Here is a 23,161-nt window from a genome sequence, read left to right on the forward strand (position 1 = left end):
CAGACGACACGTGACGACTGATCGCTGTGGAATAAAACACTCGCCGCGAAGCGCGGCTGTCAGATGGGAACGAACACGCCTTGTATGGGAAAGCGTTGTGCTGCTGCGGCTGCTGCTGCTGCCTCAATGCGTCTTCCCAGGGCGTCTAGAAAGTCTGCCCTCGGCGATGACTCTCCCATGGCGGCCGACAAAGAACGGTCGCTTGCTTCGGTTCATTGAACCTTGGGTCATCGCGGGGCGTATCACAGCTGTTGCGGGTTCGCCTGGACGCAAATGCAGGAACGGCACACCAGTGCACTTACTGTAATTCACTCTCCCCATGCCATTGGCGACAGCGAGGCTTGGAAGTTTTGTTATTCTGCTTTAGTTGTGGCATTACAGCGGAGTGACGACTGACGATTCAATAGTAGAGTATTGTTGTGGCGAGTATATGACGTTTACCATATGTTCAAAGGTCACGGGATTGTGTCCTGAACTTGTTGCGTCTTATTGTTTAATGCAGATGCCTTCGGTCATAGTAAGTTGAATGCGTAGGTTTATTTCCTCGTGCTATCAGGGATTCACGCGCACGTGATGAAGTATGCCTGCCGAGACGCCATCCTGTCTTTTCCCTATGTTCAAATAACTTCCTCTTCCTTTTAGCAAAGGATCATACCGAATTCTCTCTCGCCTTTTTTTTTTTTGCTCTGTGGTGTCGAAAAATTGTTAAACAAATAAATGTACCCAGATATGAAGGGGTATTATTGGGCATTGTTGGCAAGTCGTGATGCCTAAGAAACGCCCAGAGACCGTGACTTTGAGAGGTACGACCAAGCTTTGCCATTTTTTTGTGAATTTTCTTAGAAGCAGCAAAGCAGCTTGAGTATGACCGATGGCTTTATGCTCAAGTATACCGTGTTCCACATCTGCCGAATATCGGCAGCCGCTTCTCGCAGATAATTCGCACCATTTCTTTGTACTTCCTAAAGTGGCTATCGACTGTTCATCAAAGAACGTCGCCACAACTTTGCGCAACGCCACATTTCGAGCCGACGCAACTGTGCGACTCAGAATGATGCCTTGTCAACTGAGCTTCTATACCTCGGTGAAAGTTTGGTATCTATATAGCCGCACTCACTGATGAAAACCAACAGCTAATGAAAAGGCCAGCGTCTGTTCGTGAAGTTGGGGGTCACGCGCATCTCATATATTAACGAGAGGAGCCCTCTGAATACATAACACTTATTTAAACATCGAAGTATTGTTCACTAGAAAACCGACTGCACTTGAGAAGTGGACAATCGGTCTCACCGACCAGTCACGATTTATGAAAACAATGAGCACGTGTCGAAAGCGCCTGCCCTCGACGTACTGGTACATTTTTTCGTCTTCGTTTGCTGGATTAGTGTTTATGGGCTCGCACACATGATGCGTTTTCTTTGTAATGAATTTCTCGAGCACAATTTTCCGTTTTATTTTCGTTGTTTATTGTAAGCCTAAATTATGATTGTGTGCGATATTTGTCGCGGGATTGCCAATGTCATCAAAGCTTGTACATTAACAAGCTTACTATTATTTGCGTTGGTTACAGTAGTAAATAAATAAAAATAAATCAATAGGTAAGTAAAATTCCACAATTTCTCGGCAGCTATTAAGGAAGCAAGCAAAGGTATGAGGCTAATTCATTGGCATGCGGCTTGCGGAAGCTAATGACGCTCTGTTATACACCATAACTCCGGCGCACGTGAGGCTAAAAGAACGTGATGTACGCGTCATATATGGTTCTTGCTAGAGAAGAGTGCGTGGCGTGGGAGTATATGAAAACGATGCAGCCACGAAAAGAGCCCCATCAAGGTGTTTATTTTATCGCCACCAAGAGCTATGTTTGCTGACTTGCCAAAGAGCGTCCGGGCGCTCCGAGAGACCTTGACCCGGCCAGAAATGGCAAGAAAAGGAAAGCTTTCCATCAAAAAAAGGTCGAAACAAACAACGCCTAATCGCGAAAAACCTCGGCAACGAGCGCTGCCGAATGAGAGGTGGCGGGGTGACGCCACCGGCGGCGGCCCGTCGAAACATCCAGAAAAGTAAGCGCAAGGCCACCGGCGTCGCCCCCGGGCACCGCTGGAGTGATGACGAGTACCTGACGTCACGCCCACGTGATTTGTGACGCTACGTCGACGTCGCGGCCCACGTGAGGCAGAGCGCTGAGGTCACGTGGCTCGCGATGTAGCTGTATAGTAGTAGAGAGCTTGCCAACGCCGGCCGCCCGCATCGACGCTAGCAGACGACAGAACGGTATCGCATCGCAGGCGACGGCTCTGCTGCGTAGTCGTGTGTAGTAGTACACGCTTCCTGCTGTTTCGGCCTGCCGTGGGCGAAAATTGAAGCACTCTAGTCTGCTTTTGTTGTTGTTGCTCCACCCCGGGCACTTCTCTCCTTTTGTGGCGTGGTTCTGTGGGTGCCGTGGCGTCTGAAGGGACAAGTTTCCAATCAACAAGAGCCCCCTCTAGCCGACTTTCGGGGAACCGGCGCTGCGCAGTTTAGGCTGGTTTAGGCTTCTTTAGAGGTGAGCGGGGACCGTCGACAGTTGATGCCATCTCTAACGCGACTCGTGCGGCGCGAACGGTAGCGCGCGGTTCCAGCTTCGACCGAAACACAGACACGCACATTTGTGACGAGCAACGACAGAACTGCTTCCTCGCTTCGTCGCCTCAAGCTACCGCACCGCGCCTTTTGAATAGTTCGTTTCGGGCTTTTGTCTCAGCCGTGTGTTTGGGCGACTGGCGGCTGCCACTTTTGACGCCTGTGTCAAGAACGTCCATGTAGTGTCGTCTGCTTCACTCCGAAGGAGTTTGCTTTCGTCTGCTTCTTGGCCTCTCACTTCAAGGGTGAGTCATTACTCTATCGATCAAAAGACTGTGCTCTTAAAAATGAAAGCGCAAAATACGCTTCGCGTTATGTTGGAGGAAAGGACGGCGGGAAGAGGGGAGAGAGGTTCGTTTATTTATAGATATTTGTGCTGCCAGCCATGACAGCTTTGCTGCACGATATCATAGGTATTGCTTTTCTGTATTATACTTTTTTTTTGCTTCCTTTCGTGGCATGTGCGCGGCATGCGTGTCCCAACAATAGCAGAGACGCACACACTGCCGTTGTACGTGCGGAAGCATAGAGGACAGGTGCCATGCCATCCCCCCTTCCCCGTTCCCTTACCCCCTGCTAGGTGCGCAGCGAGCGTCTATCACGGCTCGAGGAATGTGCCAGGCGCGTTTTTAATGCGGGACCGTCTTTTCCGCCGTATAGCACGCGGCTCACTCAGCGGCGAAGGATGACACAGAACGAATAAGTGAAGAAAGAGGTGAAAGAAATGCGCATCTGTGATATGCAGGAAGCACCGAGTTCCACACAATAATTACCAGGGGAATGTTTAAACGAGAGAGATGTTCACATGAAGATGGAAGCTTGAAGGGATTAGTGGTGGCGGAGAAAAAAGTGCAATATCCCTTCAGTGACATTCTTTCATATACCGGTATCAGTGGCTAGAAGGAACTCCCGCGTTAATGTGGTTTGGCGCTGCAAGCTTGGAGATTCGGCAAGTATGGGAATAATGGGTATATATGGATTTGCCTTAATTTCGTCCTTCTGACTTCAAACAGCTTTGTAACTTTGCAAATTAGTCATATTCTAGGAAATATTGCTCTTAAACACAATCATTAACAAGGATCACGCACACGCACAAGGACTAATTGCATTCATTTTCTTATAAATCTACAACGGGTGCTCGGAAATATAGAATGACAAAGCGCAATAAAAACCATCGCAGCATGCTTGAAGCCACCAGTACAAATATTAGAGAAATACATGCTCTAAACGTTGTTCCCGAGGTAAATGAACCATCCCAGCATCACAGTTCCATCTAGTAATTTTATAGGAAACTGTATGGCTATAAAGTGCAGACTTCCGGAATAAGTTCATTCTTATATGTTGTTCGCTGAAGGGAAATGCATAGAAATGAAGTGTTTGCCAAATAACCCCTTTTTTTACAGCCTGTTCAGTTTGACGTTTTTTTTTAGATGTATGTTCGTCAGTGGTGCTTCTTTTGAAGTGACATTAAATGACATTCAGTTCATGCTGTAGGTGTTGGCCATTTCCATGCTACCATGGACGAGTTCCCTAGTGACGTAACTGTATAACATTTAACATATGGCAGTCTAATTTCCTGCGTGTAGTATGTGCCATAATATCTCGACAGTCTTAATTAGAGAACTTGTGTATTAAGGGTGGTATGACCAATGTCAAAATGTTCAGTGCTCCCCAAGAAGTAAGCTTTAATCAAGTACTTTAATCTATTTATGTGCGTGGAGAAAGTTCAGGTGCTCCGATTTCAACGCTGATTACACTGTTGTAAACATATTTCTTGCACATAAAGGGGAAAGAATGACAGGCTGATCGAAAAAGTTGAGTTAACACAATCAAGGTGTATTCTCTTAAGCAGTTCAAAACTGCTTGTTAAGTTGGTTGCTTCAGTTTCACACAACTTCAGTTATCAAATTATTTGCATATGCTTTAAACCAAACATTATACAAGTTTAGCAACTTTAAACGATCTGCTACATATAGTTTTCTGGTTTGCCATGCACGATGTTTCAGAGGAATTGCAGAGTTATATAAACGTAGTGCTCTATTTCTTGTCTTTTGGGCATTATACGCGCTCCAGCATGCTTTCCGGAATTATCCCAAAGTCTAAGTCATGACTCTACGTCCATGCGAGTCAGTATAATTTGTACTTTTCTTTTATGTTCAATAAGTTTATTCTAACCGATGCGGGGAAATGCTTAATTAAAGTATTTCGGCGCTTCTGAAGTTTGCGACTGGGAAAACTCGGGTCTGGTCTGAGAAAGTTCCCACCTAATGTGTCTGGAATATTCTTATAAATATACATGCATGCACAAGGAGTGTATTGACAGCGTTTCAGAAAAATGTTCCTGCCCCACGCTTTTTTTTCATCGAATGTTCTAATCGTTCATTCCCCAAAAAAAGTGGGTAGGGGTTGAGGGTGTACAGAACACTGCTCACAATGTGCATACTATACAAAACCATAAAAAGGGGAAATTCATTGTAGAACGTGAAAATAAAAGAGAGCTAACGACCACATCATCACAATCCACTGTTGTGCTGACATTACAGATCTAATTTATTCTGCATTTACATACTGCTCTTCATAAAGGGTTATGACTGGAAGGGAATTGAGACAAGAACGGTCACTTTCCAAATAAAAGTGCAGTAGCATGAAGCAGCAAGGTCAAAGGCAAATGTAAAGCAAGACAACTTTATCACGACATAACAAAACTAAATTAACTACCAGAGTCTAGTAGAAAACTAGTCTAGTGACCTATTACAGCGAAGATGTTTGAGGCTAAGGTTCGGCGCATTTTTCGTGTACGTCGACAAATGTGTGCGAGCAAAAACTATCATCATCAGCAATAGCTCGCGCCACTGCCCGCGCGTTCCTCGTCTTTCACGGCTGGCTTCGTTGCCGCTCATCCTGCCAGCGTTCCCATACTGACGCCCCTCCCTCTACGAAAGCGCGGACGGCACTGGTCCACTGCCAGTCGGTGCGGTGATTTCGGTCGGAAATTCGTTGCCGCAATATGTTACGAAATGACGACACGAATGCACATAACGAATGTATAACACGGATGAACACGGATGTGTAAAAATAAATCTGTGTGCGTACCTTTCGTCACGATGACCACCGATGCAGACAATAAATACGTTCGCACCTTTGTTCCGAATTGTTCGTCAACGCTTTGTCGTGTGCTACACAGCTTCGCTGGTCTTCCACCTGCACAGAGTGGAATGGCTCATAATTTCGTTGCTAAGTCCCAGTCAGTCGTGGCGCAGAGAATGAAATTACCTTATTGAGCTATTGCGTTTGCACTTCACGTACGAAATATTAATAGGGCACGAGATAGTGATAATGGCAATATTGAGTGGGACCTGTACAGGATGCTGCAATTCCGGAAGTTCAGATAAACAGATGTTAAGGCCGACACTCGGATAAAAAAAGCGCCAGTGGACAACGATGCAGCCCCTCCTAATCAGGTATAGAATTTCAAGTCGTAAATAGACAAGACAGACAAAAGATAGAAAACTGCAACGGGACTAGCATTACTATGGTGCAAATTCATTCATTCAGTTTTTTTAATGAATAGCACGAAGGGTTGGCATTGGTTTTTGTTTGCACTTTTCAATATTGTAAAGGAAATTCTGGGCATGCTCAGTCTAGGAGGAGACGTCACTGTGCATAAAGACATCGCGATGCAAATGAAGAATTTGTGGATACAAGATTGCTACAGGAATGATTTACACCTTCAAAATATTGTATGATTGTTTCCTTTGTTCTAAGGGAGACTTCATGGAGCACCGTGCAAGTGTGCTCCGGGTGACAAAAACTGAAGGTCAATGTTACGGCAAAGCTAAAAAAAAAGAAGAACCCATAATAAACAGTAACCTTATTAGTAATGTTAGGTCACTCGGGACAGTTGCTTAAATAAGGGGGATTACTTTGGTCGTTCGCACTTTGGGAGCACTTAGTAACACCACCGAGCTGCAGCTAAAACATACTAGAGCTACCCGAGATTGCTGGTGCTTTGGGTGCGTTACGGAATCCAGCTTCAAGCGTTGCAGGTGGTGCGAAATCTTAACTGCAACAACACTATAATATTCAATGTCATAGAGATTCTCTATTTTCGACGACTTACCCAAAAAGTTCGTACAGGCACTCTGTGCTTTTAGGAAGACAGTTGGGACATGTATGTTTGCATGGCTTGCAGGTTTGTTTGCTTTGTTTGCATGGAAAAAATCCCGTGTGTGCACGTATCAGATATAGCGATTCCTTTTGCACTAAGTATAGAACTTTCCCACTTCACTGTTCTTAGTGTTATCATAGAGAATCTTTGACATAATCAATTGAGAGTTTTTGAAAAAGAAAGCTTTCCTATTTTAGAATTCGCACTTCAGGTTCGTTTACTGTGTTCTGCTTAAGCAAATTACATTCGTCCTCTGAGGCTTGGCATAGTTAACTTGCACGTATCATTCAAGGTATCTTATTATAAAATCTTTTGCAAAATGAAGATATCACAAAATATAACATTTTGCGACGAGGAGCACTCGACTTTTCCAACACAGCGCTAAGGCATGACTTAGACTACTGGCGCCGGTGTGTTTCCATGTATACAATCTACATTTTGGATTGATATCGGGGAATGCACTTTGCATTAGTTGTGCCCATTCTTCCCTTTCTGATATGATTTATTCAAAATTTCACACGTTTCCCTTCTATTCACCCTACATTTCGCTTTATATTTGTTGCACATCACGTCACGTGACGGTCGCGTGATGCCACGCTGGACTGAAAGATTGCTCGTGATGATCATCATCGGTCATCCCTTCTTTCCTATTTCCCTTTTTTTTCCTTATTGGCAGAACACGAGACTGCCGTGACTGCGGCTGACTTCTCTGTCTTTCTTCAAACACACACATGCACGCACTTTTTCTCGTTCTCTTTCTCTCTTTTTATTTAATAATTTTTCAGTAGAGCTATTTTTTGTTCGACATGGGACACGCCAGGTAATCGATTGCTGTTCCTATAAAAGGAATCTTCATTGACTTATTGATCAGTTGACGGGAATGCCGTCAAGCTATGGCACGGGAAAAAAAATTGAGGTCAGTGTTTTTAGCCGTAACTTCTGCTAGGCAACCTGGGGTTATCGATGTCATTCGCGAGAAGGGCAGCTTGCTACACAGTGTGCATAAAAGATGAGCGCTTACGCAGTGAAGCGACGTGTGAAGGTACACGCATGAAGGAAATCTGTACGAAAGTCTCTTCAGACCCGCCGTGGTTGCTCAGTGAAATTACGAGAAAAAGAAGCCTTGGCTGCTCAGTGGCTATAATGTTGGGCTGCTGAGCACGAGGTCGCGGGATCGAATCCCGGCCACGGCGGCCGCATTCCGATGGGGGCGAAATGCGAAAACACCCGTGTACTTAGATTTAGGTGCACGTTAAATAACCCCAGGTGTTCGAAATTTCCGGAGTTCTCCACTACGGCGTTCCTCACAATCAGAAAGTGGTTTTGGCACGTAAAACCCCATAATTTAAAGGTTTATCTAGCTCTCGACCACATGTGTTATCCATCTCAATCTTCTCAGCAACACTCTTGATTAACTTTTGTGTCTACGTCTGAAGTTTCTTCGGTGTTACTTGCGTAAAAGAGAGACGATAAAATCGAATTAATTTCTCCTGCATGTGTTGCGCAATTAACGGCTGTTTAAAAGCCCACCAAACTAAGCAATGACATGAAGCAGCAGCTGTCGGTGCGGTTGCGAAGGGAATGTTTGTCATGAAATAGTTAGGCGCGTGTAGCGACAGTCAGTCCTCGCGATAGCGCCATGACTGTTCGTGACCTTTGAAACGTGGCTCACACTTCTAATGCGATTAGCATTCTTTGCGAACTTATGTGCTTTCAATCTATCTATCTATCTATCTATCTATCTATCTATCTATCTATCTATCTATCTATCTATCTATCTATCTATCTATCTATCTATCTATCTGTCTGTCTGTCTATCTATCTATCTATCTATCTATCTATCTATCTATCTATCTATCTATCTATCTATCTATCTATCTATCTATCTATCTATCTATCTATCTATCTATCTATCTATCTATCTATCTATCTGTCTGTCTGTCTATCTATCTATCTATCTATCTATCTATCTATCTATCTATCTATCTATCTATCTATCTATCTATCTATCTATCTGTCTGTCTGTCTGTCTGTCTGTCTGTCTGTCTGTCTGTCTGTCTGTCTGTCTATCTATCTATCTATCTATCTATCTATCTATCTATCTATCTATCTATCTATCTATCTATCTATCTATCTATCTATCTATCTATATATCTATCTATCAATCTACCTATCCTCGTCATCATTAGAGCTCGGTTATCTGACTCTCATCATGCCGTTGTTGTCACGCGTTCTCCACCGACCCAATGACCCAATTTGTCGAATAGTTTGGGCCACTAGGTATGTGCTTGTGGTAGCGATGCCATCGTGATTGCTCCATCGTCGTCCTTCCAGCTTTGTCATCCGACTGACGTCACGCCGTCGTCTTCATGCCATCGTCGTCACACACTCGTTGTCATGCCGTCGTCATCACGCATTGACTGTTATACAGTCGTGGCCGTTCCGTCGTCGTCATTAAAACTTGGTCATGCGACTTTCATCACGCTGTTGTCGCCGCGCCAACGTTCTCACACATTCGTCGTCATGTCATTGTAGCCATGCCGTCGTCCTAACGTTGTCGTTTCACCATCGTCATCACTTCCGAAACGTCATCCCTTTATTTTCACGTCCTCGTTGTCATACGCCCTTCGTCTCCCATCGACGTCTTCGTGATTTTATCGTAATCACGCTGTCATTATTCAACTGTCATTATGGCACCGTTGACATACCATCCTCTTCATGGCGTCGTCATCACACAGTAGCTGTCACGCGTCCGTTGTGACACCGTCGCTGTCATGCCGTTGTCTTCGCGCCATCGTCTTCATTCGAGCTTCGTCTGCGGCCTGTCTTCATACCGTCGTAGTCACACAATTATCATCATGCATTCGTCGTCGTTCCATTGTCCCCATGCCGTAATCGCCACGATGTCGTCTTTATACCATTGTCGTCACTCAAGAATTGTCGTTTCGGTGTTATGCCGTTGTCGTCATAATGCCTTTGTCGCTCCATTGACGTCATTGCATCGTTGACACTGCGTCGTCATCATACACTCGTCGCCATGCCGCTATATTCATGGTCGACCTTGACAAGGGAGTGTCCCAGAAAAAGTTGACCCATACCGGAGGCATTGTATGACGCATAACCCGAAGCAACGGAAATTTCAGAATCATCACTACGGATATTACATAAACGTGACTTCAGTGTTACGGTGTGTCGTAGCATTGCTTGTAGGCTAATGTCATTACCGTCGACATTCATCGCGAGATGGGTTCTGTGGCAAACGTTTTCGTTTCAAGATGCGTGGGTGACGTCATTTAGTGTCATTGTTGCAATCATGAGGGTTATCTATCTCATCGTCATAAAATGAGGTGATAAGTAGGCTGTGAATACTTAGAGATAGTACATATGCCCCCGTATATATGTGTAAGTGCAGTTAACATAAAACAGCGCTAATAACGGCAAATGGTTATACCTATCGATGCTGTCTGCCACATCAAACATAAAGAATAATATAAAGAACACAATTGATTCAGATTACTAAAACTAGGTAACCCGAGAGAAATTAATTTTTCGCTGGCCAATATTTTAATAAATGCGGCGGACATAGATAAGTACACTAATCTCCAATGCATACATTATTAATAGAACTTTCACTAAATAACTTTTGAATAATTACTTTATGAGGAATGTCGAAATTGCAAAATTGAAGTCAACTTGTACTCGATACATAACTTCTTATGCCTTGCGCAAATTATGCCTTGCTCAAATCAGCAAAATAAAGCCCATTGCTGTTTCAGTTTTGATGTGTTTCTGCACTGTGGGACAATGGCGCCATGCGGAAAACTGCTAACCGGAACAGCTGCGCATTTCACGGCATATATTTAGTCTCTGTTTCTCGAAAGGGATGCGAGGAACATGTTTTGCAGCAGAAGGTCATGCTTTAGGCTCTGTCTGAATTCGTTTACGTAATTCAACATGCGGCACGAAGTTGTTGAATAAGCGCTCAATTTGGGAAACTCAATGTGGTTATGATGGTTTCAACCATCTTTGGGGACCGCCGTCAAAGCGAGGCCATATTTTGAATGAAGGAAAGACAACAAGAAAACCAAGATTCGCGGCTAGTATCACTTCAGCAACCACATTCCTAAAATAAAGAAAGACGTTGGTCATCAAGATCGGTGCACTAACATCGAGTCGTGTATGTGATGCATCTGTTTCTGCTTTGCTTGTACTGTGTAGGCAGCCGCCGTATCCTAGTCAAACAAACGCTCTCTCCGTTTCTCTCTCACTTCTTTCCCGTCTTTGTTTCCAGGCCCGATGCACTGCTAACAATGCAACGCTACCAAGAACCGTCCATGAAAGGGCTATGTTGCGAGTGTTTGTGCTCAAAGCGTTACGTACTCAATTCAAGGTTGGTCGGTAATAAGCATGGTAACACCAACCACACTGCTGGCAATTTACAGTCGTACAGGCGTTACATTGGAACTGAAAGGAAGCAATAGAAACAAATGGCGTCACGCAAGGACAGACCTGCAATACACGGACACAGTCAAGTAGGCCTAGACGCGTTCGTAAATGCTAGAGATCGCTATGCTATGTGGAAAGGTGTAATGGTTCCAGGACTTACTTTTGGAAATGCAGTTGTTTGCTTGAAGTCAGGGGTAGAATCAGGACTCGATGGGAAGCAAAGGTCAGTGGGACGCCTCGCATTGGACGCTCACGGGGACACTACAAATGAAGCTGTGCAGGGTGATATGGGCTGGATTAGTTTTTAAGTGAGGGAAGCTCACAGTAAAATTGATTATGAAGAACGATTGAGGAATATGGAAGAAAGTTAATGGGCTGGGAGGGTGTTCAGGTATCTGTACAGGAAAAACATTGAGTCACCGTGGAGGAAAAGAACTAGGAGCTTACCAGCAAGTATGCGGCCTGTATAGGGTACAGCAACAAAGAACGTCAAGCAGAAAGTCAGAGAGGCTGAAATAATCTCACGGATAGCGGCAATGGAAAAGAAACCTGCCATGAGTAACTACTAAAGAGGAAAAAACGAGATCAGGAAAGAAAGAATTTATGATAACTCAAAGGGAAGCTCACTACTTTTAGAAACGAGATCGGGGTGCCTTATAACACGCACCTATAAAGCGAGACATAAGAAGGAAGAAGTATGTGCTTGCTGCGGCAAAGCCAGGGAAACGATGGAGCATGTTTTATTAGACTGTGAAGACATCTGCCCAGCGGTCGATGTAGGCACCACTGGCCTTTCTGAAGCCCTTGGATTGAGCGAGAGCAGGGGAAAAGTGAACATGTCTGCAATAGAGATTATTAAGAGGTGATTGGAAGATTGGAAGAAGAAAAGTAGGGAAACGACAGCAAACGGAGGCGTACGAAAGCAAAGTTCGCAATATGGGGTCAGAAAATTTGGTTGTGGTAGTTCATTGTATTTTTTTTCTTCTTTTTCTTTTTTAACCTAGGTAGGACATTAGGCAGTATAATAGCAAGAGCTTGGTGGCGCAACCTAACGCCCCGTTCAAAAGGGGACGCTCATAACATCCATCTATCGATCCATTCCCGTTAAATACTTGTGTCCGTGTTTTGGAGCCCTGCCTTTCCGTTGTACGAATATCCCTACCAGCCTCGCCAACTTGATGTTTCTAAAGCAAAGAGAAAATAAACAGTTCGAAAAGCCCAAGAATGCACGGCGGCTTTATTTGCCGAGCACCCCATCACAGCATCTAAAGCATCAGAAGCCCCTAAGTTCTCGCGTGACAGCAAGTGTGTCTCAAAAATCTAGAAGAGTTGGCGTTCGGTGAAATGCGAAGCATGCTTGGTTGCGGCATCTGCGTCTGGGCAGTTTCGAAGCTAAACTATGAACTTGACTTTGAACTTGGTATTACAGTAACTTATTTTAAGAAAGCGCTGTTTGATGCATTGTAGCAGAAGAGTGACTAGAACACCAACGCATTTCGGCGAACGCTTTGAAAATTAATATTCCCATACCGATGCAGTCCAGAGATTTCTTTCCAAATGGATACGCCTTCTGGACAGACTAGCCACAATTCGTAGTAAAAATATTTGCGTAAAATAATTAAATAAAAGTTAGGGTAATTATTTAATTAGGCATCGTGATTTCTCGTGGAAGTAACGGCCTCCTCATCGAGCAATTTAGATCAAGGATTAGAATTGGGATATAAGATACAGGCAATTTCAAAAAATTTGGGACCTTCTAAAAAATACACGATATATATATATATATAGTGACTGGATTTTTCAACGGGCCAAGCGTATTTAAAGTTAAGAAGCACAATTCCGCGCGGTCATCTGCGGCTTATCTGCCCACAATATAAACCGAAGATAAACGCGAAGTTATGCTTCCCACATGTACGTGTTTGTGTGCGTGTGTTTGTGTGTACGGTCACATACCCAGTGGACCCTGGTGTTATATCCGCAGGCGCTTGGGGTAGAGTGACGGCACTACGCGTTTCTGGAACGTTCTGTAGAAGCAGCCCGAGCAGAGCGGGAAGGATCTGCCTAATTACTTTACCGGCTGCTTCTCGAAAGACGCCAGATACCGCATACTACACGACAAAAAACTGGGTCCGATTCGAACACGCATAGTTTCTCGACCTCGTACAATGCCCAGCAATGCCAGGACCCTTCGCTCACGTTCGCCATTCGATAGCTCCGACACAAACAACCGCTGCAAACACTCCCTCCCTGCGTCTGCAACCCCCTTTTCGAAAGAGACAGCTTACTCTATCACGCAGTGCAGCAGTGCGGCGTTGCACTTACGTCAACGAACCATGAAAGGAAAAAGCAAGAAAAAAAAAAAGAGACGCCAACACTGCTGACGCCGCCAGCGGACGCCGCTTTAGGCTTATTGCACAAGCACGCGTCCGTCAGCGTACCGTAGCCGGCGTTTGCGCATCTGCCGTTGCTATGGGTGTCGTGCCGTCGTTAGGCTGCTTGCCTGTGGAATTCGCTCGGCGCAGTCCGCCCGATAGGACCTGGCGTATGTGCGCGCAAGTGTGGCACGGATAAACGACGAGCACGTGGGAGGTATTACGCTCGGCACCGGCTCTCCGTTTAATTAGTTGCGTGCAGTGCGGGTCAGGGTCTCCGCACATTCTCTCTCTCGCTGCGTGCCGGCGTTGGTGCAGTTCCGCTCTGTGACAGCCTCGTGAGGCCGACTGCTCATCAGGCTTAATAAAGGCTGCTGGGAAATTAGAATAGAGAAACAGAAAGCGGTCCGCTCAGTCACGCTTGTCAAAGTTGATCTGATATCTCTGACCTCGATTGGATGTATATAGGGGCATATGTTCAAATGGCTTTGAACTGTGTCGACGCTGGAGCATAAGGCATGTGATCGTCCTGTACCGGAGAGACGTATTCCCGCTCGTCCTGTTTGGAAAATAGGCGTGCATAAACGGCACACTCTGTTTGAGGGGTACAGGTGTTCAGGTTTCTTTCTTGCGCAGTCTGTACCATTCTGTCCCCACGTGCTCTAAATTCTTGGAGCGGAAGCGTGCCTTTTCAGACTGCTCGAAAACACTGAAACTTCCCCCTTGTCCTTGTCCTTGTCGAAACAATCACCAGGCAGTCAACAAAATCGAGACGCACTGATCACCTCTACGGTTCTTTCGCACTTGTATCGACCCACAAACAACGAAGAGACATCTCAACACTGTTTTCATGTCTATAAATGTGTGCAAATCGACCGAAACCTTTATCTTGCAACGATTTATTTCAGTTGCTGTTTCTCGTGATCTGCGATGCCGAGTGGGCGATCTCGGCGACAACTGGAGATTCAACGGCGTCCGCAGACACTGACGGAGGGCGGCAGAAACTGAAACAAAAAATGAAATGGATTGTTACCTTTCAGTTTTTCTTTTTTTATGTCAACGTATATGTTTCTCTGACTGCTTGGAGAGAGGCAACACGTGGCTGCACGGATGTGACAGTGATCGAGCGTGGCGCAGCTTTCCCGTCAGTGCATTATAAACGTGCGAGCAACAGTTATTCCGCGCGTAAGTAGTACAGACACTGCACATAACTAACGATGCTCACTCTGAATGTATAGGCTGACGTCACGGGACGGCAGTCGGCATTAGTCTCTTTTATGTTTAGCGTACGTGGTTGCCGCTCATGCTTCTCGTCTAAGCAGCCGTGGCGGAGCTCTTTTTCCTCGCTAACCTTGCACGCGAATGTTAGGCCTTCATTTCCGGTGGAAATTTGAAAGCTCAGCTTGTGCACATAGTCCGTGCTTCTGGAATTGCGCCTGGCGATACACACGGGAAGTGACAGCGTAGTCGGATGCAACGCAGGCTTTTATTGGTAAGTGTGGAGCCGCCGAGAAAAAGACTTCCGAATAGCTCTGATTCGTGTGAGTTTGTTGCTCAAGCGAGGAAGGTCTCGGAGACCTTGCTTCGTTACATCTGTACAGGCTAGGCGGTGTTACACATGGTAAAAGGTACAATTGGGTTTTGCTCGGGACAGTGCTGGCAAACTGGAAATGAGGTAACAAAAGTCGAAAGGAAGACAAAGTTGAGGGTAGGGTAGCTTGCTGCGAACAGACGAAAAAGCTCTTGCGTAACGGCGATATAGACACTACAGAACAACCACCCTGACATACTGATTACTTTGTAGTCACGTGGGCTAAATATGATACACGATAGCACCATACCCTGATCACTCCGAAGTGATGTAAGGCTGATTATGTAGAAGTAGCTACTAGTGTACGGTAAATTTTTCGTCTGATTTTCAGTCTGCCGACAAAAATGTGCTCAAACAATGCTCTGCTCCAAAATATGTTCCAAATCGCCCAACATGTAGCCTTCTTGAACTTGCATTATACGGCTACACATCCTCCATCGGTAACGCTTTGGTCAGCTGCTGGCTGTAGTGCACGTGCCACGGGAATGCATTCAAGCCATTGTCTCGTATTTTCAAGGGCGGTCTACCGTCACCTTCGTTGGATGTACTGGTTCATGAACGTAACCTAAATCCAGCATCAGCAGGACTACGTCAGTTTAAACTACCGTGGTCCTTTTTAAACTGCGGTGGTCAGCATTAAACTACCGTAAACGGCATTTGTGTTGCCTGGTTCTTTTCTTTTGTGTCCGTGTCTGCACGTCTTAGCTTCTTTCACGGTAGATCCATACCAACTAGCTCAACTTTCTGTATTTTTAAACTGCAGTTTTCTCACTTGCGAAGCCTTTAAGAACATGTCTTTTGATTAGTTCTTCATGGCTGAAAAGTGGTCTATATTGACTGACCCTAAGTAGCCTTTCGTAAATTTCGTGAGGCGCCGCAGCAATTGGTGCTAACACTAGCAGCCTTCCTGTCAACCGCTATTCATCAGGGACATGCCGTCACACCAGCTAGGAGCTCTAGTTCATTCACGTTGACGCTTCGCAGCGCGGGCTTAGCGCAAATAAAACAATGCTGCTTTTGTAAGTGTCATTGCCACTTGTGTACAGTGTCGCAAAACAATAGCTCTCGTGAACGATATTTGCAGCAGCATCGCTCAGAATATTTCTGCTTTACAATTGAGAAACGGTGAATCCCAAGCACTTTTTCCAGGTCCCCGCGCTAGCGCATGGAGCCATTTTGACTGCGCGTGTCTATTACGCCATATGCAGCTTCAACCGCCAATGCTTGGCCGTTTCAAGACTTTTCTAGCCACCAAGGACAACAGTGCACTTGATTTGAGTGAAGTTTTTATGCGGTAAAAAATCCTGTAGCTGTACGTTTGTTTCTCGAATAATGAGCAAATAGCGAGTAATATTCCCGCATCAGTAACTTAGTATGATGTTCTGAAAAAAACAATTTAAGAGTTTGGTTCTTTAGTATTCCGAATAGAGTCAGAATGTAACTGTCATAATATTATATGAATCACAATAGTGATATGTATAAATAGTAATCTGAAATTATTGGAGTTACATTTCAAAAGCAGTTTGCAGTTTGGGAGTTTGTTAATGAGTAAGTAAATGTGATTCATTCTCAATTAAGTCATTCTCAATTAAGTTTATTCTCAATTAATTTTTCGAACAGTACAGTTGTGTTCGCGCTAGTGGCTGCGTGAGTATGCGATCCTACAATTGGCCGGAGGTTGAGAAGTGGGCATTGAACCACGGTCACACAGTTGATATAGCGTGACTGATTCTGTCACGTTTATTTTTCATTGCCAAGGTGTCGGTCACGAACTTCGCTATACACGCTGCTAAACAAAGGAAAAGCGGAAACGAGGCGGAACCGCGCACAATGGCGGCGTTGCATCACTTATAACAAGCGTGTCATTGTTGTTTGACAACGGGCTGGGGGTGATGAGATCAGAAAGAAACGGAGAAAGCAATTTCACGAAATAGCACAGGCTACTCTTATTGTGCCGTAATTTCACTCGACGTCTATTTTCTGCTGTGTGAATATAATTGGTATGGAGGTCGTCGTAGCCGAAGGCATATGATTCGTCGTGGAGTCATTTTTAGACATTCACGTGTTTTGAGGTTCGTGATGATACTCAGATTGCTACTCGATGTCGGACTTATTCCATCCAATCGTGCCTAGTTAAAGCCTACCTTAAAAGCGTTTTTCCAGAGCATAACGCAGTTTCTAAAACTCAATAAACAACTACTTTGTGAAAGCAAAAGTAGTCTTCATGAAAGCAAAAGTTGACTTCAGTGGTGTCAGGGACACGATGAAGAAACCTTTGGCCATAACCTCGACTCTACAATGGAGTGCGGCCGACCAGCGATGACAAATTGCACTGTCGCCATTACCAACCCCAGCTGGAATGTCTTTCCTTTATTTGTATATGGCGCACATGGACTCATGCTTTGCAATGTTTTGTCGACGCTGTGTTACATTTCCCTTGCAGCATACCGGCGTGCTTAGACGGTGGGACGTCATAAATAAAACCTAGATGCTGTTATTTTGCCCCCCCCCCCCCAAAGGAAAGGAAAAAAAGAAACAGAACACACCAACCTGGGGGTACAGCTCAGAAATCGGCTATTATTAACATAATAGGTAACATGCGAATACTAAAGGTAGAGATGATCTGTTAAAAATAAATGTGTGACCGGAGCAGTCAGCCTTCCGATTAGTCTACTATATGGTGTATAGAGCGCGATGCTCTAGCTCTTCTTCACGCCAAGGAAAAGGGGGAAAGCGACGATTAATAACAGGGTCAGGCAAGGAGACGCAATCTCTTCACTGCTATTCACTGCACGCTTAACATTGGTTCATCTGTTAGAAGCTGCGACAATCAGATGAGGATGGCTTTGTCCTATCAAGCAACGCGGGAAATGACTTCAGACAAATGATCGAGGACCTTAGTTGAAAAAGTGCAAGAGTAGTTAGTTCTCAATAATATTATGCAAAATACTGATGTAATGTTCAATAGTCTTGCGAGAGAACGAGGAATCTTGACTGGAAGTCAGCCTTTAGAATCAGTGCATGGGTACGTTTATGTAGGACATTTACTCACAGGGGACCCACATCTTGAAAAAGAAAACTACAGAAGGATGAAGTCGGGCTACAGCGCATACGGTGGGCATTCATGATTGACAGCATACCGCTATCCTTGGACGAAAAGAGGGCAATCATTGCATTCTACCGGCACTAACTTACCGGACAGAAACTTTGAGATTGACAAACAAGCTTGATCAGATGCCAAAAAGTGCTCAACGAATGATACAACGAAAAACAATAAACGTAGCGTTACGACATGTAAAAAGTGAGGCATCAATCTTAGTGCAAACAGGGGCAGCGGATTTTCTAATTAAGCTTAACCCTTTCTTGATCAGTGTTCCCTACAGGCAACATGCATACAAGACATTTTATTTCTTGCTGAGTTTCAGTATTTTGAGTACGAACTTCCTGGCCTTTGGCCAGCACTCATTGACAAGCACCAAGCGTCATTTGTTGGTTTAAAGCAGGAACACAGAATGAAGAAGAAAAATTTGATCCGTGACTCGCTTTCTTTTGAAAGCATCTTTTATCGTTTTCTCTCGCATCTTCGATTACTTTTTCTAACCTTTTCTAAAAACATATTACCACCGGGTTCGTGGCCTATACCCTACAGTGTGTTTGTGCCAAAAACTGAGCAATTATTTTCATCATCATCATCATGATCATGGTTAGAGGAGGCAGACCGCTTTAAAATCTCCCGCCGCATTGAGTACAACTATGTACACCTATGGTTCAGATGCGACGAGAGGTGTATGCACAAATTGCAAACGAAGTCATAGCTGTTTGAAGCCCACTTAGTTTTTCTGCCTGCGGTTTCCCTCCGATTGCTGGAAGTATTTCCGGAAAATATAATTTTCTTTTCGTTGATAAAGTCTTATTCTCGATGTGTTTCGCGCATTTAGATAAAAAAATAAGCATTCTTATATGTTTACACGTGCCGTAATTATAGGGTTAAGAGAAGAAAACGGGGTTGGGCAGGCTATGTACCGTGTAGGCAATATGACCGATCATCTCTATGAGTTACTGAATTGGTGCTAAGGGAAGAGAACCACAGTCGAGGATAGCAGAGAATAGTGAGTGATGAAATGATGAAATTTTCAGTCGTATAGGATGAGCTCAGATGAGCTCAGAGGGCGCAACACAGGGCTAATTGGAGATGGATGGGAGAGGCCTTCGTCCTGCAGTGGGCCCAACATAGGCCGATGAGGACTATTTGGCAGCTTAAGGGTCATGAGTTTGATTCGCATTTTCCTTTTTCCAGTGTTCCTAATCAAGGCATATCGACATGTCTAGGGTTGATCATCCTGCCAAATCCGATTCTCACTTATTTAGGCTTTTTCATAAATCAGCCCCCTTCAGTCGATTGACCAGAGTGTCGTAAAACAATTGTAGCTCATCAGTACTGATGGGGGCCTGTACATTTCCACGCGTCTACAGACGAAGTTTACTTAAGTATAGAACAGGTGTGTTTGTCGACTAAAGCAAACGAGGATGGGTGACAATGGCATGCACACGCCGTAGCCTTTTAGAGACAAGGTTTACGTAGCCCAGCTAAGAACGTGCGTGGCATCCCAAATGAGTGGCCAGCGTAGAGGCGGTAAATTGCCTATGACGCATGGCACGCGCGTGGTCGGTGCTGATTCACGGTGACGCGTGGACTGGGACGATCGCTATAGCTAGACATGGTCTGGCTGGTCGTTTCTGTCAACAAGGAAATTGCGTCATGCGCCCGAATGCCCCCCGCCGCCGCATAATAACGAGGTTTCCGTAGCGCTGGCGTGCACTCGTCTGGCCGACCTTGTTGCCTCGGCATATACACCCGCACTGCTCGCGCGGGAATTGGGTAACGCGAGTGCAGAAGCCGAGACAAGTAGCTAAAGCAATTGCTCGTATGTTAAAGACTGCTCGGCCGTGCCTAGCGACGGGTGAAAACGGTGTGAGTTATCCACGGTGTTGTCGAGCGGGCTTGCTTGTGAACGTTTTTTTTGCTGAATGAAGATGCCGACAGCACGAGAAACTGAATTCAGGCGAGCACGTGGCTTAGCCTCCTGAAAACGAGGTCGCGTAATGGGAAGAACTTGTTTTGAAGAAGCCTAAGACCGATAAAGAAAATGTAAGGAGCCTGTTGTAGGACTGCGCCTAAAAAGTTTCCTCGTTGGAATCAGGTACTATTTGTAGTTGGTCGAATGTACTTTCATACACATCTTTAATAATAACTCAACCTCAGGGAGAAAAAATATTCAGAGAGTGCAGCGATACCTAGCGCTATAAATTGCGACAACAGCTGCTAACTGACTTCCCTCAACGCGTCCGACAATGTGCAAGACTCCACCAATCCTTCCTTCGACATTATGCAACGGCGACAAAACCACTACAGCGGTGGCGATGGTGGCACGACGGCGGAACAAGGACGACACGATGACACTAAGCGAAGGTGACCGTGCTTTGTATCGCTGACGTCATGACAACTACGGCGGCAGTACCACGACCCATCATTGAGTGACATCCAAGACAGAGAAAAAAGACACGCTGATAATGACTTTTATGCTAAAAGCCGCGCGGCGAGCGACTGCTCCGAAATACACACACAGGCGCCACAAGTCTCAGAGTCTGGGTCTCATAGTAAAACTTAGTCTCATAGCTTAGTAGTTACAGCCTCCGGCGCTCAACTGCATATCGCCACAATGGTACCCGTTGGATCCCCAACACTTGCACTGGTGGGCTAGGTTTGAGCGCCACTAATTCGTCTGGGGCACTTTGAGCAGCAACCTTTGGCTTGCAACACAGGCTAGGAGATTAAATACGGCAGCAAAATCACGTGACTAGTACAGTATTCAAGTTCAATATGCCTCACTAAGCAGCCCTGCAACACAACAACTTTTGGCTAGTTATGCAAGTACTTACGTCAACCGCGTGTGTTGGTCATACCGTGCATAACCAATTCGCGAAGAAAGCACGAATGTTATTGCCAAACCTATTTTTTGGTATGAACAATTTCTATTTTTGGGAAGAAACTGCTAACATAGGCACGTATACAACTGTATATATATATACATATATATATATATATATGTATATATATATATATATATATATATATATATATATATATATATATATATGAGGTTACTGTGCCAAGTCAGGGGTGTCCCATATTCCACTTGGCGAAAGCAACGCAACAGGTTTTAAGAGCAGCTGATACCGTCAACAGTGAACCGATAAGAACGTGCTGCTCTTATCAGACTCCTCTCGCACGCTGATTATTCAGCAACGAGGCTTCAAGTGAATCGCGTACGGTGTTATCTCTGAAACTATGCGCGTGCGTGTCACCTGCTCATTCTCTCTTTCTCTCTGCACTGTTGCATATTGAACTGCTTTTGAGAGATTAGTTCCTCGCTTGCGCTTTCACGTCACAGTACCAAACAGCCGTTGAAGCAAGCAGCCATGAAATGAGTGAGCGTTTTGGCTAATCGGAGTAGCTCGAAAAGGACACCACCAGAAGAGCTTAGAGCGACGTCGTCTCACAAGGTGGGTTTTGTTTTCCGCGCCGTCCCCACATAGATATGCTACATCGGCTTGCTCAAGCGTATTGACATCCTATGTGCCGACTTGATATCAGTATATACTATCGTCCAATCGGAACTTTAAAGAGGTACAAAAGATAACTGCACATTAACAACGCAACACGAGTAGATAATGTTCTAGAATTTATGTGACGCGAAGCAAAAATTACTCCGATGTTGTGTAGTCTCATCACCTGTACAGTGCGCACAACAAGCATAGTGGCGCATTTGAAACTATTTAATTGGCTTCATTCTAGGTTGGGTTTGTGTTGCTAACAAAAAAACAAAAAAAAAACAAAGCAAGCATGTTATAGTGCGCCTCATTGTTGTCGGACAAATGACTGTTCATGTGTTTCCCGTTCTAGGCTTCTAGTATAAATCGGAGATGCAGTCTTCCACGTCATTCTCAGATGAATCTTGGTCTGAACGTAAGGACAGATGAAAGAAAGGAATTTAGAGCGACATAAGTCCGAGCAAGTCGTCAGGAATATCGCATGAAAAGGCAGGCGTAGGAAAGCACGCACAGGCGAGCAGCCTCCAAGGAAGAAAAGCGGCACTTGTTTTGTACTTTTAGTCCCTTTTGTGCGTGTGTGTTTGTACGCCCAACTTGTCATACCAAGAAAGGATTGGATGAAATTCAATCTTAACCCCTACGCTCCTTACGCGACATCCTCCTCCTCCCTCACCCTCACCCACCGGCCTTAAGCAGGTCATTTTCCACAAGGCCAATGCTAAGAAGTGAACGAAACGAAAGAAGGTACTCATTTAAAAAAGAAGGTAAGAAGAAAGAAGGTACTCAGTTATATACGAAATCTAGCCTGCTCAGGCCAGTTCGCCGCGCAGGGACGTAATTACTTTTCAAGATTGTTCTCATTATAGACCAATATGTAATTTTGTCATTATGACCAAATTGAAAGCACGGTACCCAACTGGGTACCATGGTACCGGGGATGATATGTATCGAACAAATAAGGTATTGGGCCCTTCATTCGGCTGTTACTATTACTCAGAGTGCAATGCGCCCACTGGAATGGGCCGCTTAGGTACGACTAAAGAACGGCAGCCACACAAGCACGTAACATAGCAGTAGGTGCGAGAGTCGGAATGCGTTCTACATACACGCAGCACTGGTAGAACCGTATATTGTTCTGGCAGGGTCAACGGTCGTATAGCCCAGCTCCGAGGTTAATTATGGCGTCCCCGCCGTCAGCGTCAGGCTGTCGCTTTGTACGTGGACTGTGGCATGTCAATCTGTGCAGCTCCCTTGTCGAGCATCGATATAAGTGGAATGCGGTCCATGCGGTTCGGGGACACCGAACGCATTTTATCACACGCCGGAGGAAAACAATGCGGAAAATGTATT

At 45.0% G+C, this 23,161-nt stretch overlaps 1 protein-coding gene across 2 annotated transcripts in view; it reads left to right on the top strand.

The window, feature by feature from the left end:
* The first annotated feature begins 1,725 nt into the window (after positions 1–1,725).
* LOC126544671 (uncharacterized) overlaps positions 1,726–23,161 on the top strand; it is a 41,808-nt gene continuing 20,372 nt past the window's right edge. The window contains exons 1-2 of one of the 2 annotated variants that reach the window (XM_050192120.3): positions 1,726–2,867; positions 21,652–21,763. The gene's annotated coding sequence lies outside the window, so the exon portion shown is untranslated. The remainder of the gene's footprint in view (positions 2,868–21,651; positions 21,764–23,161) is intronic. The other variant, XM_050192119.3, reaches the window with a different exon arrangement.

The sequence above is a fragment of the Dermacentor andersoni genome, chromosome 10 (assembly GCF_023375885.2).
Source record: "Dermacentor andersoni chromosome 10, qqDerAnde1_hic_scaffold, whole genome shotgun sequence".
NCBI classification, from domain to species: Eukaryota; Metazoa; Arthropoda; class Arachnida; order Ixodida; family Ixodidae; genus Dermacentor; species Dermacentor andersoni.